This window comes from Sarcophilus harrisii, chromosome 2 (genome assembly GCF_902635505.1).
Source record: "Sarcophilus harrisii chromosome 2, mSarHar1.11, whole genome shotgun sequence".
NCBI lineage: Eukaryota > Metazoa > Chordata > Mammalia > Dasyuromorphia > Dasyuridae > Sarcophilus > Sarcophilus harrisii.
In genome coordinates this window covers 369797888-369814360 of record NC_045427.1, presented here as the reverse complement: position 1 = coordinate 369814360, position 16473 = coordinate 369797888, and the positions used below count along the sequence as shown (strand labels likewise).

The 16473-nt window shown below is 33.1% G+C and overlaps 1 protein-coding gene across 1 annotated transcript in view; it reads left to right on the top strand.

Moving 5' to 3' along the window:
- The first annotated feature begins 14509 nt into the window (after positions 1-14509).
- The window catches only part of LOC100931899 (alpha-1-antichymotrypsin), a 44823-nt gene continuing 42859 nt past the window's right edge, over positions 14510-16473 (top strand). The window contains exon 1 of the mRNA XM_031953310.1: positions 14510-14613. The gene's annotated coding sequence lies outside the window, so the exon portion shown is untranslated. The remainder of the gene's footprint in view (positions 14614-16473) is intronic.

Here is a 16473-nt window from a genome sequence, read left to right as displayed (position 1 = left end):
TGAACTTAATATGAGAGTGAAAACACTCTTACATGCTTATGTCATCACCTGAACTTTACTGTGCCCTTTTAGATGTTTCTTTCAATGTTTAGTTAATATCTACTTTTAAAACTATAGTTCAGTTTTATAAAACTAAAAATATAGGTGTTCTATATAATTATTTTTGAACTTTCATGTAATGATATAATTATATTTGCTGATTTTAAAGTAAATAATATAGGGGGCAGAGCCAAAATGGTGGAAAGGACACACTCTTCTTTCTGATCTTCTCCCAGGACCTTAACTAATCAGCAAATTTAGTCTCTGAACTAGTTTGAGACTGGCAGAATTGACAAATATTGGGAGTGCAGCAAATTACCAGCAGAAGATAATTTCAAAGATCACCAGAAAAGGTCTGTTTCAGTTGAACATGGAGGGAGGGGGCCAGGTGCAGGACCACATTGTGCAGACCCGGGGTGGAATGAGGTCTCCATAGGGTGGTGCAGACTCTGTGTGGTGAAGAATCTATGGGGAGGATTCTACCACAGTGTTGGCTACTCTGTCCTGGTTGCAAGCCAGTAGATCAGCAGAAAAGTTATAAAACATCCAACACAAACACAAAAAATTAATAGTGAGCCCTAAAGTACCCGAGTCTCATGGGACCTGGCCATGCCCACACAGTACTGGGAGTGAGTCAGAACAATTCCAGCACACTCAATGCTGCTTCAATGCCACTTGTTAAGGAAGCTTAGAAAATATTCCTTGCCCTAAAATCAGATCTCAACTTTTTTTTTTAAAGAATGAGTAATAAGGCAAAGAGAACTGTAACCATAGATGGTTTCTATGGTGAATGAGAACAGATTTCAAACCCTGAAGAGACTACAAGTAGATTGTCTCCTGAAGCCCCAAAGGGTGATATAACATGGTCCTCATCACATAAGACTCTTCTAGAAGAAATTAAAAAGGATCTCAAAAGAGAGCTAGAAGACATATGGGGAAAAGAAAGGAAAACTTTGCAAGACAGTTTGGAAAAGGCATATAACTCATTAAAAGATAGATTTGACAAAATGGAAAAAGAAAATAATTCCCTGAAAAATAGAATTTGTGAAATGGAAAAGGTAAATAACTCCTAGGAAAACAGAATTTGTGAAATAAAAAAAAAATTTCACAGAACAAAACAACTCATTTAAACACTCAATTGGACAAATACAAAAGGAAGAAAAATGTAAATGAAGAAAATAATTCACTAAAAATGAAAATTGAACAAATGGAAATGAATGACTCAATGAGACATCAAGAATCAGTCAAGCAAAACCAAAAAAATGAAAAATATAAAAAATACTTAGGAAAACAACTGACTTGGAAAATAGAGTTAGGAGAGACAATGTAAAGATTATTGGACTCTGTGAAAACCATGATGAAAAAAAGATCCTAGACATTATTTTTCAGGAAATCATCAAAGAGAATTGCCCTGATGTCATCAGGTAATCAGAAGGTAAAATAGCCATTGAAAAAATTCACCGAATACCTTCTGAAAGAGATCCCAAAATTAAAACTTCAAGGAATATCATGGCTAAATTTCAGAACTATCACACCAAGGAAAAAATATTACAAGCAGCCAGAAAAAAAAAACCCAATTAAAATACCAAGGAGCCACAATAAGGACTACCCAGGATCTAGCAGCTTTCATTTTAAAGGATCAAAGGGCCTGGAATCTGATATTCCAAAAAAGCAAAAGGACTTGGAATGCAGCCAAGAATAAACTACCCCACTAAACTTAGCATTTTCTTCTAGGGAAGAAGATGGGCATTCAATGAAATACGTAAATTCCATTTATTTCTTATCGAAAGACAAGAGCTAAACAAAAAAATTGACCTCCAAATATAGGACTCAAGAGAAGCATAAAAAGATAAAAAGAACTCTTGGGAACTGTATTTCTGATATGGGTATACATAGAGAGTAGATGTATAATTTGATTTTACTGTTATAATATAAAAAAGGAACTAGAGGTGGAAAGGTGATTGTAGCAGAAAAAGGGAAAAGTGGAGGTAAATCATATCTCAAAAAGAGGCAAACGAAACCTATTATATTTGAAGAAAAGAAGGAAGGGGGATGAACACTGTGTGAATCTTACTCTCTTCAGATTTGGCTCAAAAAGAAAATTGGTTTACAGAGAAACTTGTCTCTCCTTATTGAAAAGTGAAAGGGAAAAGGTGAAAAGGGAAGGGGTAGGCTAAATAGAAGGGAAAACAGAAAACAAAGGAAAGGCATAAGAAAGAGGGAGGGACTCTAAAAGAGGAGGATTTTAAAGGGGGAGAGCTGCTTGAGGCAAATGGTGCTCATAAGCTAAATTCTGGGGAAGAGTGAAAAGTGAAAAAGGAAAGAGAAAATTATAATCTGGGGATAATAAGATAGTAGAATGGGGAATAAGATGGTAGGAAATATAGAATTAGTAATTTTAACCATAAATGTGAATGGGGTGAACTCTCCCATAAAGCAGAAGCAGAAAAAATATGTTGTTTACAAGAAACATTTAAAGCAGAGTGATACATACAGAGTAAAAGGTAAAAGGCTGGAGCAGAATCCACTATGCTTCAGGTGAAGTAAAAAAAAAAGCAATGGTAGCCATCCTGATCTCAGATCAAGCAAAACAAAAAATTGATCTAATTAAAAGAATTAAAGAAGGAAACTATATCTTGCTAAAGGGTAACATGGATAATGAAGCAATATAAATACTAAATATATATACACCAAGTGGTATAGCATGGAAATTCCTAAAGGAGAAGTAAAGAGAGCTGCAAGAAGAAATAGACAACAAAACTATAAGAGTGGGAGATTTCAGCCTTGCTCTCTCAGAACTAGATAAATCAAACCACAAAATACATAAGAAAGAAGTTAAAGAGGTAATAGAATACTAGAAAAGTTAGGTATGATAGATCTTTGGAGAAAATTGAATGGAGAAAGAAAGGAGTACACTTTCTTCTTGGCAGTTCATAGAACCTGTACAAAAATTGACCATATATTAGGACATAAAGACCTCAAAATCAAATGCAGAAAGGCAGAAATAGTAAATGCATTTTTTTTCAAATCACAATGCAATAAAAATTACATTCAATAAAAAGCCACGGGAAAATAGACCAAAAAGTAATTGGAAACTAAACAATCTCATCCTAAAGAATGAATGGGTGAAACAGCAAATCATAGACATAATTAATAAATTCATCCAAGAGAATGACAATAATGAGACAACATACCAAAATGTGTGGAATATAGCCGAAGCAGTAATAAGGGGAAATTTTATATCTCTAGAGGCTTACTTGCATAAAATAGAAAAAGAGAAGATCAATGAATTGGACTTGCAACTAAAAAAGTTCGAAAAAGACCAAATTAAAACCCCCCCAATCCAAATATCAAACCTGAAATTAGAGAGAGAGAAAGAGAGAGAGAGATTAATAAAATTGAAAGTAAAAAATAAACGTATTAAGTTAATAAATAAAACTGTTGGTTTTATGAAAAAAAACAACAAAATAGATAAACTTTTAGTAAATTTGATAGGAAAAAGAAAAGAGGAAAATCAAGTTGTTAGTCTTAAAAATAAAAAGGGAGAACTTTTTGACAATGAAGAGGAAATTGGAGCAATAATTAGGAATTATTTTGCTCAACTTTATGCCAATAAATTTGATAACCTGAGTAAATAAAGGAATATTTACAAAAATATATATTACCCAGATTAACAGAGGAGGAAGTAAATTGCTTAAATAGTACCATTTTAGAAAAAGAAATAAAACAAGCTATTAATCAGTTCCCTAAGAAAAAATCCCCAGGACCAGATGGATTTACATGTGAATTCTACAAAACATTTAAAGAACAACTAATGCCAATACTATATAAACTATTTGAAAAAAAAATAAGGAATGAAAGACTCCTACCAAATTCTTTTTATGACACAGACATGGTACTGATACCTAAACCAGGTAGAACAAAAACAGAGAAAGAAAATTGTAGACCAATCACCTTAATGAATATTGACTTGAATCTTAAATAAAATATTAGCAAAGAGATTACAGAAAACCATCACCAGGATAATACACCATGACCAAGTAGGATTTATACCAGGAATGCAGGGCTGGTTCAATATTAGGAAAAATATTAGCATAATTGACTATATCAATAACCAAATTAACAAATGGACTTTTCCTTAAAATAATCAGTACCATCTATTAAAAACCATCAGTAAGCATTATATGTAATGGGGATAAACTGGAACCATTCCCAATAAGATCAGGGGTGAAACAAGGTTGCCCACTATCACTATTGCTATTCAATATTGTATTAGAAATGCTAACTTTGGCAATAAGAGATGAAAAAAAGATTAAAGGAATTAGAGTAGGTAATAAGGAAACAAAATTATCACTCTTTTGAAGATTGTTGCAAAATAAAACCCACATAAATCATCAGCATTTTTATACATCACCAACAAAATCCAACAGCAAAAGATACAAAGAGAAATTCCATTTAAAATAACCATCGATAGTATAAAATATTTGGGAGTCTATCTGCCAAGGGAAAGTCAGGAACTATATGAACAAAGCTACAAAATATTTTTCAGACAAATAAAGTCAGATCTAAACTATTGGAAAAATATCAAATGCTCTTGGATAGGGTGAGCAAATATAATAAAGATGACAATACTATCTAAACTGAGCTATTTATTTAATGCTGTACCAATCAAACTCCCAAGATACAATTTTAATGACCTAGAAAAAATAACAACAAAATTCATCTGGAAGAAAAAGAGGTCAAGAATTTCAAGGGAACTAATGAAAAAAAATAATTAAAGGAAGGTGGCCTAACTGTACCAGATCTAAAACTATATTATAAAGCAGTGATCATCAAAACCATTTGGTACTGGCTAAGAAATAAACTAATTGATCAGTAGAATAGGTTAGGTTAACAGGACAAAATAGTTAATCTAGTGTTTGACAGACCCAAAGACCCTATTTGACAAAAACTGTTGGGAATATTGGAAACTAGTATGGCAGAAACTAGTCATTGACCCACACTTAAAACTGTATACCAAGATAAGGTCAAAAGGGGTTCAAGACTTAGACATAAAGAATGATATTATAAATAAATTAGAAGAAGATAGGATAGTTTACCTCTCAGACCTGTGGAGAAGGAAGGAATTTGTGACGAAAGAAGAACTAGAGATCATTATTGATCACAAAATAGAAAATTTTGATTATATTAAGTTAAAAAGGTTTTTTGTACAAACAAAACTAATGCAGACAAGATTAGAAGGGAAGCAATGAACTGGGAAAACATTTTTACATTCAAAGATTCTGATAAAGGCCTCATTTCCAAAATATAGAGAATTGACTCAAATTTATAAGAAATCAAGTCATTCTCTAATTGATAAATGGTCAAAGGATATGAAGAGGCAATTTTCAGATGATAAAATTGAAACTATTTCTAGTCATATGAAAAGGTGCTCCAAATCACTGTTGATCAGAGAAATGAAAATTAAGACAACTCTGAGATAGCACTACACACCTCTCAGATTTGCTGACAGGAAAAAAATAATGACAAATGTTGGAGGGGATGTGGGAGAACTGGGATACTGATATATTATTGGTGGAACTATGAATGAAGAGAACCATTCTGGAGAGCAATTTGAAACTATGCTCAAAAAGTTATCAAACTGTATATGCCCTTTGACCCAGAAGAGTTACTATTGGGCTTATATTCCAAAGAGATCTTAAAGAAGGGAAAGAGACCCACATGTGCAAAAATGTTTGTGGCAGCCCTTTTTGTAGTAGCTAGAAACTGGAAACTGAATAGATGTCCATCACTTGGAAAACGGCTGAATAAATTATGGTATATTAATGTTATGGAATGTTATTGCTCGGTAATAAATGACTAACAGGATGATTTCAGAGAGGCCTGGAGTGACTTACATGAACTGATACTAAGTGAAATGAGCAGAAACCAGAAGATCATTATACACGACAACAACATGATGATCAATTCTGAGGGACATGGCTCTCTTCAACAATGAGTTGATTCAAACCAGTTCTAATTGTTCGGTGATGAAGAGAGGCATCTACACCCAGAGAGAGGACTTTGGGAACTGAGTGTGGACCACAACATAGCATTTTCATTCTTTCTGTTATTGTTTGCTTGCATTTTTCTTTTCCTTCTCAGGTGTTTTTTTTTTTTCCTTTCTAGATCCAATTTTTCTTGTGCAGCAAGATAACTTTATAAATATGTATACATATATTGGATTTAACATATTTAATATGTATTGGACTACCTGCCATCTAGGGGATGGTGTAGGAAGAAGAAGGGGAAAATTTGGAACAGAAGGTTTTGCAAGGGTCAATGTTGAAAAAATTACCCATGCATATGTTTTGTAAAAAACTATAAAAAAGTAAATAATAAAAATAAAAATTTAAATTAAGATTTTATTTTATTATGTGCTCATTAAGAAAATTAATTTACTTAATTTTTTCTAATTACATTAAAATATTGAACATTTATAAAAAAATTTTGAGTTCCAATTTCTTTCTCTCTCTCTCCCTCTCTCTTTCTCTCTCTCTCTCCTACACACTTTCTCCCTCTTTGAGATAGCTAGCAATTTGATACAGGTTATACAAGTGCAGTAATGCAAAACAATATTTCCATGTTAGTCATGTTGTGAAAGAAACAGACTAAGAAAAAAAATTAGAAAATAAAGTTGATGCTGAATAAAATGAGCAGGACCAGGAGATCATTATATACTTCAACAACAATACTATATGATGATCAATTCTGATGGACCTGGCCCTCTTCAATAATGAGATGAACCAAATTAGTTCCAATAGAGCAGTAATGAACTGATCAGCTACACCCAGCAAAAGAACTCTGGGAGAGGACTATGAACCACTACATAGAATTTCCAATCCCTCTATTTTTATCTGCCTGCATTTTTGATTTCCTTCACAGGTTAAATGTACACTTTTACACTGACAGAGAAGAGGAGGAATAGAAAAGGAATGAGTAAACCTTAATCTTATCAAAACTGGCTCAAAGAGGAAATAATATACACACTCAGTTGGGTATAGAATTTCATCTTACCTTACAGGAAAGTAGGAGGGGACAAGAATGGGTAGTGATGATAGAAGGAAGGGCAGATTGAGGAAGGGAGTAGTTAGAAGCAAAACACTTTTAAGGAGAGAGAGGGTGAAAGAATAGAATAAATGGGGAGTGGGATTGGATAGAAGGAAATACAGTTAGCAATAGTAATTGTGAGGAAAAAATATGAATCAATTTTCTTGATAAAAGTCTCATTTCTCAAACATAGAGATCTGAGTCAATTTATAAAAATAAGTCTAATTTATTTTTAAAAATAATTTTTTTAAAGATCAGAAGACATGAATAGTTTTCAGATGAAGTGATCAAAAATAATTATAGCCTCCTTTCATCCAACAGTATTTCTACTGGACTTATATCCCAAAGAGATCTTAAGGGAGGGAAAGGGACCCACATGGGCAAAAATGTTTGCGGTAGCTCTTTTTGTAGTGGCAAGAAACTGGAACCTGAGTGGATGCCCATCATTTGGAGAATGGTTGAATAAGTTGTGGTATATGAATGTTATGAAATATTATTGTTCTGTAAGAAACAATCAGCAGGATGATTTCAGAAAGGCCTAGAGAGACTTACATGAACTGCTACTAAGTGAAATTGGCAGAACCAGGAGATCATTATACATGGCATGGCAAGATTATATGATGATTGATTCTGATGGACTTGGCTCTTTTCAACAATGAGAAGATCCAAGCCAGTTCCAATGATCTTGTGATGAAGAGAGCCATTTATACCTAGAGAGAAGACTATGGGAACTGAGAGTGGATCATAACATAGCACTTTTACTTTTTTTATTGTTTGTTGCATTTTATTTTCTTTCTCATTTTTTTTCTTTTCGATTTGATTTTTCTTCTGCAGCAAGAAAATTGTATAAATATGTAGGCATATATTGGATTTAACATATATATATATATATATATATATATATATATTTACCAAGTTTAACATATATTCGATTACTAGCCATCTAGAAGAGGAGGTGGGGGAAAGAGGGAAAAAATTGGAACACAAGATTTTGTAAGAATTAATGTTGAAAAAATTATCCATGCATATGTTTTGAAAATTAAAAAGCTTTAATAAAAATAAAATTTTAAAAACTAATTATAGCCATATTAAAAAATGCTCTGACTCACAACTGTTTGGAGAAGTGCAAATTAAAATAATTCTGAGGTATTACCTCATTAGATTGATTAATAGGACAGTAAAGGAAAATAACAAATGTTGGAGGAGATGTGGGGGAAAAATGAGACATTCATGCACTGTTTGTCTAAATGTGAACGGATTCAATCATTCTGTAGAGTAAATTTGGAACTATGCCCAAAGGCCTATAAAAACCATGTATACTCCTTGGCCTAGCAATATTGCTACTAAGACTCTATCTGAAATAAAAGACTTATTTTTCAAAAGACTTATATTTCAAAAGAAAAGGACTTATATGTATAAAAACATTTATTGCATCTCTTTTTTGGTAGCAAAAAAAATTGAGAATGGAAGGGATGCCTATTGATTGGGAAATGACTGAACAAATTGTGCTTATGTGATTATGATGAAATACTATCATGCTATAAGAAATGATGAACAGGGTGTTCTCAGAAAAACCTAGAGAGAGTTCCATGTGCTGATACAAAATGCACTGTACCATGTAAAAAGTAACAGTAACATTGTAAAATGATTAGCTGTAAATGACTTACCTATTCTCAGCAATACGATGATCAAGGACAACTCTGAAGGACTTGTAGAAAAAAATGTTATTCATCCCCAGAGAAAGAACGAATAGTGTCAGAATATAGTTTCAAATATACCTTTTAACTTTACTTTTCTTGAAGGCTTTTTTTGGCCTGTGATTTGTTTCATAATATGACTAATGAAAATGTTTTGCATAATTACACATGTATAATCTATATTGAATTGCTTGTTTTCTCAATGAGGGGTGGGGTGGAGGGGAAAGAAGTAGATAATTTGAGTTGTAAAGACATGTTAAAAACTGTTTTTACAAGCAACAGAAAAAATAAAATTTTAAATAAAATTTTAAAATTCTTCTTAAAATGCATTGCTATCTTTGTTTTGATATTATCTTCTTTCCTAATAGCAGAACGAAGATCATCATGTGGATTATTTGATATCTGTTTTTAGTTATTACATAAGAGGGTTCAATTTTGAGGGTGGTTTGATGGATTAGTGCAAAGAGTGAATATTTTCAGAAATGATTGTGACATAAAAACAAAAAATATAATTAAACTTATTTTTAGATAATTACTGATTCTTTAAAGTCTAGAGCATTGATCAAGAGAATTCTCTGGTTGACATAATGAATTTTAAGCAAGACAAACTTTTGGAACTTTGTATATTCTTGTGAAGGATGTAGATATAGATAGTTAAAGAGATAGATGAAATATAATTATAGATATAGGCATAGATATAGATAAGACCACAGATACAGAGTTGCAAAGGACTTCAGAGACTACCTAATCAATCTCCTGATCTTATCAATGAGAAAACTGGGTTTCGGAGAAGTTAAGTGATTTATAGCTGAATAGGAAGTAATAGATTTAAGTTTTTAATCCCATTCATCTGGTTCCAAATTCACACTCTTTCCATTGCACCATATTGTCTCACTAACTAGCCAGTGAAGGGTCTCTCTTTCTCTATCTCTATCTTTCTCTCAATCTCATTTGGCCAAGGAATGAGTCAGCAGGGAAAACTCACTAACAGTTCAAATTGGCTGTTTTATTGGGCAAAGTAAATTTATAAGAACCAAGTGCCTTTACTTTCCAATTCAATCATACATGGAGGCCTAGCAGTCATTACATCTGGGAAATGTAGCAGCAGGAATATGATTCAATGTCTACCAATAAGGAAATGCATATGTTAATGCTGCCAAAAGAAATTTTTGCACAAGATTTTAATGAGTTAAATCAGAACAAAGACAATCAATCCCCAAATCTAAGATTAATTGTCAAATCCCTAATACATTTGAAAGGGAAAGATTTAACAAATCTTGTAACCAAGAAATTAATTACTAGTTTGTTGACTTCATGTAAACAAAAGAACTACAGTGTAAATCACAATAGTCCAAAATCTTGAAAATAAGAGCATCATTTACTTTTAGGACAGCCCCTTGAACCAGTGTAAAACCTTAGAGACAATCATGTACAACCCCCTTATTTTAGAGAAGATGAAATGGAAATCTAAAAGTGTAATTATACTTTTAAACTTACTTCCCACCCATTTTTTTTGTCCTTCACTTTTCTCCTCAGTCTCCATTTATTCTTAACTTTGATATTTGCTAATACTATTTTTACAGTATCGTGACATGCTCATATCCATTTCCTGATATATGGTCTTAGTTGTATCTTTTGTTTACTGTTTTTTAAAATATCTAATTTTTTGATGAATTCAATATGCAGTCAGAGTAGTTTCTTCAGATAATCCTACTTTTTCTTTTAACTGGAATTATTTTCCTTTGTGTCTTCAGAATTTCATTTTCCAGTATCTCTCATACTTCCTAGGTTGATTTCTCTTGTGATATTTTATTATATGAGATCTTATTTATTCTTCCTTTGAATCCTTTGAAATCTCTTCCCCCCCAAAAAAAATCTAGTATGAACGTCAGATTGTCCGCAAATTTCTTCTTCTTATCAGTCACAAAGTCTAGAAGGGAATAATCTCCCATTCTCACTGGTTCCTGTAATTCCTAATTGAGCAAACAGGTCTTTCTTGTTAATGAGAATTAATCTGAGAATAAATTCCCTTTGTTGGTTCCTCCATCTTTTTTTTTCCCCCTGAAACATTATTTATTTATTTTAAATACTCCCCCCTTCATTATTTATTTATTTATTTTTGGTTCTGCATCTTAGCATATTTGGCACCTAGTAGATGTTCAGCTGATTGCTTATCTGCATTTGACAGATGAAGAAACTGAAATTTAGAGAGAAATGAATTACTATCATTATAAGGCTAGTTAGAAACAACCACTTAAAAATTCAGGTCTCTTGCTTTCTAGTTACATGCCCTTTCAATTACATTATTTTGGACACCTCTTTAACTCTTAGACTCAGAGGTTCAGAGAATTGGGTTGTATAGTGTCTGGGCTGGCTTTCTTGAGGATCTCAGGATGGGCCTTGATCTTTTAGCAAAAGAGTCACTAAGAAGATAGTCAGGAATAGTCTGGAGCCTTTATTCTTGAGTCTGAAATCTGGAGTCTGAGATTAAGCTCACATACTCTCACTCACTCTCTTCCACACTCACTCTCACATTGTCTCCAATCCTCTCAGCCCTTAAATACTTTAGTACAATTAAATCACTATAGCACACTTAGCATGTGCCAACTGTAGAACCATTATATCACCATAGTAAGTACTAAGTATATGTGAACTAGAGAACCATTAACTCATCAATCACACTGAGTAAACACCCTGCTGTAAGTATCCTTGCTTCAAGTCAGACACAGGTGGTCACACCCTCCTTAACTTCTCAGGAAAAGGTGTGAACACCAAGGGAAATGGGGAGTCAAACCAGATATGTCAGTGGGTTTCCTCTGGGATAATGATCTTATACTTTACACAGAATTCCCCCACCATCATTTAATTTACTTCTCTCAAAGTACAAATGGAAAAATCAGAGGGCAGAGAAGGAAAATAATGTGCTCAGGTTCACACAGACATGAGATTTGAATCTAGATCTTTTCTTAAGCTAACTGTAAAGACTTTCTATACCAACATTTTGAAAATGAAGTTAGTAGTGGCCCCTGCTTCATAACCTTGGTGAATTATACCTCTTGGTTTCTCTCTCTACTACTGAGCATGCACAATAGAAAAAAAAGGCAGCAGGGACTGAAAGGTTTGCAAAGATTCATTCTTGGTAGTTTTCCATTAACTTTGGCTCATGTTCTATTGACCACAGAAATTTATTTCCATGAAGAAATGCCCATCACCACAAAGAACCCCAAATAGCCACAATAAGAACTTCAGCATTTCCTTCTATGTTAGGTGACTATTGATATGGAGGGCACCGCTGTTTAGTCTGGGTCATTACTGAATATGGAACACAGAACACAGTCCAAAGAATGTTTGCAAAAAAACTTGTCTTGCACAATATTCTCTCACAAGACAAACATCAACAGAAAGGGCTGTGTAATCCTGTTGACATCCAAAGCTCTTTTTGAAGCCACTATAAATAATTACTTTTATTGCAAAAATAATAATTTATTACTTCTATATTTCATTGAAATGAAACCATTCCAGTTGAGAGACTAAAAACAAAAAGAAATGAACAAAAACCAAAATCTAAGGGCAAACATTATGAAATACTTATAATTTGAATAGAGATCTTTTGTAATGCTCCTAGATAAAAGAACCGTACCTGTCACATATTCTATACTAATTCTGCTACCAAGTAGAGTTGTAGAATTCTATAATCATAAGACTATAATTTGGAGGTAGCTAGGATGGTGTAGTGGATAGAATGCTAGAACTGAAGTCAGAACTGAGTTCAAATTCAATCTCAGATGCTTGTTATCTATGTGACTTTGAACAAGCCTCTTAAGCTCTAACTCAGTTTTCTTATTTGTAAAATAAATAGGAATAATAATGGCACCTTCTTCCTATGGTTTTTATGAGGATAAAATGAAATAAAATTTTTAAAGTACTTTGCAAACCCTAAGGCAATTAAAAATTATTATTGCTATTATTAATAAACTGTTAGAACATAGAAGAATAAATCCTAAAGAGAATTTATGTATCACCTAATCAAATTCTCCAAAGTGGGACTAAGAGGACTTGCCCAGAACTCCATTGGAGAGTGTCAATACTCACTGGTGTAGTATTCATTGTTATCATGCTTTTAAATAATTCATAACAGTCTAAGGTAGACATTAGGGATGGGGAGGGCACTGGAGTAGAATGACTCAGCATAGTATGATCCAAAGAATACTGCATTTAGATTGAGAAAGTTTTCTTTTAATTTTGACCTTCTTGTGAGAAGACAAGTCACCCTCCCTCTATAGGCTTCAGTTTCTTCATCTGTAAAAAGAGGAACATATATTTATAATATGTAAGTTCCCTTTTCTCACAAATTACTATAATATCGTGAAAAAAATGTGATGAGAGATGAGATTGAAAGACAGTAGAAAAGATCTAGGATGGGAAGAGAGTTAGAGAAGGAAGATAAAATAATTTTTAAACTGGCAAGTGTGATTCTTTTGGAAGTGAGGGAAAGGGAAGGCAAATGAGAAATGAACAAAGAAAGGAATCAGTAAACAGTATAATCATAAAGCTAAAAGAGACCATAGAAAATAGAATTTTGAACACTACATTAGAACACTACTATATGTAGAATATACAAAGTAATAGAGAGACTTTAAGTATCACTTACCCCCAGCTTCATTTTAAATGAAAAAATTCCATGGCAAGGAACATGAAGCATATTTCTTTTGTATCCTATATAAGACCTGGTACCAAATAAGGACTAGCATTACTTATTTGAACAATGTCCGCTCTCAAATAGAGGTTTTCAATCTTTCAATCTTCCAATGGGCCACTTTTGAAGAGTGTGGTAGAGTGGGAAAAGGATTTGGCTGAAGGACCAAATCTTGGAATGTGATTCCATATGTGTTATGCTTTTTAATTAAGTGGTCATGCCTTTATTAGATGGAGTCACTACATTGGGAAATAGAAAATGTCCCTAAGATTATTGCCTCAAAGTGACATTTATTTATAGCATCAGAGCAATTGGATTAGATTTGTCTTATTCCAGATGGGCAGAAAAGAAGAGAGAAGACCCATCTCATTTTCTTCTTTGCAGGAAAGGAAGACTGGGACATTGAACAGAAAAGGGAGTGGAATAAACTTAGTTGATGCATTGATTAATTTTACTGGACTCCCACTTTTTTCATCTCTTGTTCTCTGATACAAGGGATAGCAGTCAAGGAGAATAATTTGGCACTAAAACAAAGGAGATCACTAGAAATTAAAGAATATGTTTAGTGATAAAGAATTCACTTCCTTCCTTTTTCATTGAAGAAAAAATTCTAAATGTCTGTCTTCATATAAAAGGGGGCAGGCATGAGACTTCTTATTCCCAGCTTAGTTGAGGTTGTCATGAGATATAGTCATAGATGACAAGATTCTATAAGAAGAGTGCTAAGGAAGAAAGGAAAGAAGGAAATTTTCCTGGTAGCACTTGATAATACAGGTACAATTATAATTTTCTGATTGTCTGATTAGGTAAATAATAGATTTTGCCTTCAGGCATTTTCATTCCTTCAGGCTGAGATCGAATACAGGAAAATGCATTATGAAATACATGGTTTAAACACGTGGTCTTAATCTCTATGTGAGGAATAGGCAAATAAATGGAAAGGTTCAGTTACTGGAAATCATTATTTTGCCAGTTTCAACATAAAAAAACCGGGAAGTTTGCTTACTAAACTAGGGGAGGAGCTTTTTCTTGTGGTAAATAAAAGCAGTGACAGTGAACAAAGTAAGCAACTGTTACCTTTGGGATTGGGAGGTAAGTAATATTTTTCTCTTTCAATGCTTTCTGCTCAGGTTGAATAAATCTCTTTGTTCTTTAATATTTGGAGAATATCAAAGCTGAAAGGGGCCTTAGTCCAACTTATGGACTAAGTTTTTCAGGTGAAGAAACTGAGATCAATAATTGGAAAGTAACTTGCCTAAATTTATACAGATTTAAGTAGTAAAATCATGCTTCAAATGCAAGATTCTTTAAATGACTCCAGAGCTCTATCCAGTACACTCCAGAATTCATTCAACAAGAAACCGATCTCATTTCAGCTCTGCCACTAACTAGAATCATGGCAAAAAAGGAGGGTAATTTTCTATGATTCTGAACTTCATTTCTATCATCCATAAAATGTGTATCTTAATAGTTGATTTGCCTCCTTCACAGGGTTGTTTTAAGGAAAATGTTTTGTAAACCATATAGTGATATGGAAATAAGAATAAATATAATGATCTAAGGGTCTACCTAGTCCTAGTGATTTTGGTTCTGACATTCTATACTCCAAGGTCTTGTCCAATTTGTTTTAAGGTGCCTTTGATTTCTAACAGTCTGTGTTTAGTTTTCTAAACTTCCTTCAAATTCTGAGTTCTTTGTCATTCATGATTTAATGAGGTCTAACATATACCCAAATAACCTGATTTTATAAACACAGGATGATTTTATAAACAAAATGATTTTTAATAACTTGATTTCTTTTTCCAGTTATACAGGCCCACTACAGATGACTTTGGGGTGGAATGGAGTGGGGAATTAAATGATTTTTGTGATATAAACAGGACAGTATATTTAAAAATATATAAGCTCAATTAGAATTTTATTGTCATTAGTTTGGAGGTGAAGACAAGGCATTCTCTCAATTCTTTAGAGCAGATTCCATACATTATTAATAATGATGTAAGGATAGACTACTTCTCCAATATTTGAGACACAAAATTGTTTTCATTTTTACTTTTTTTGTCCCCAGAAGCTCACTCAGTGTCTGACACACAGATGATATTTAACGTAGGGTGCAATGAGTTTGGGAGAACTAATTGTTAAATTTTTATTATGAGCATTTATACTTTGGAAATCTATACAAGCTTAAAATTCAAGGCTTGTTTTATTGTTTGATCAATTGTCCAAAGTAAAGAAAGTGATATAGAAAATGGTAATAATGCAGATTAAATTAAAAACTGTGTCATGGGCACATTTTGTTTTCCTGGAGAACTGGTTGTTAAAACACTGACCAATATACCTTTGTACTTAATAGATGCTTGCTGATTTATTGCTTGATTAAATACAAAGCACTGAATTGCATTGCCATGATACTAGAATTTTTTTGTTTTCTTGGGAAACAATTTCTTGAGAACAGAATGAGTCAAAGACAAATGACCTGGAGGAGGGGGGTATATAAGAAGTAACAAAGAATCAAAAGGTCTGAGTTTTAATCCTTGCTCTATCACTAATTCAGTGTGATTCTGGCATGTGCTTTCCTCTCATTATGCATTCTTTCCTTAACTGTTAAATAAAAGGGAATGGATTAGATCACCTCTAAGGTCCCTTTCTCCTTTTCAAGTGAATAAATGGCTCATTTGATAGAGCACTTGGCCTGGAATCTGGAAGACCTGAATTCATATGAAGCCTCAGATATTTACTAGATGTATGGGCAAGTCACTTAATCTCTGTTTGCTTTAATCTACTGGAAAGGAAATGCCAATTATTCCAGTATCTTTGCCAAGAAGATCCCATGACCAATGGTCTTTGTAGTCACAAAAAGTCAGATATGACTGAACAATGACAAGCTCTCTTTAAGCAATAAAGTAGAATTAAAGATTAAAGTGGATTAAAAATTCTTCTAGTATTAAGGCT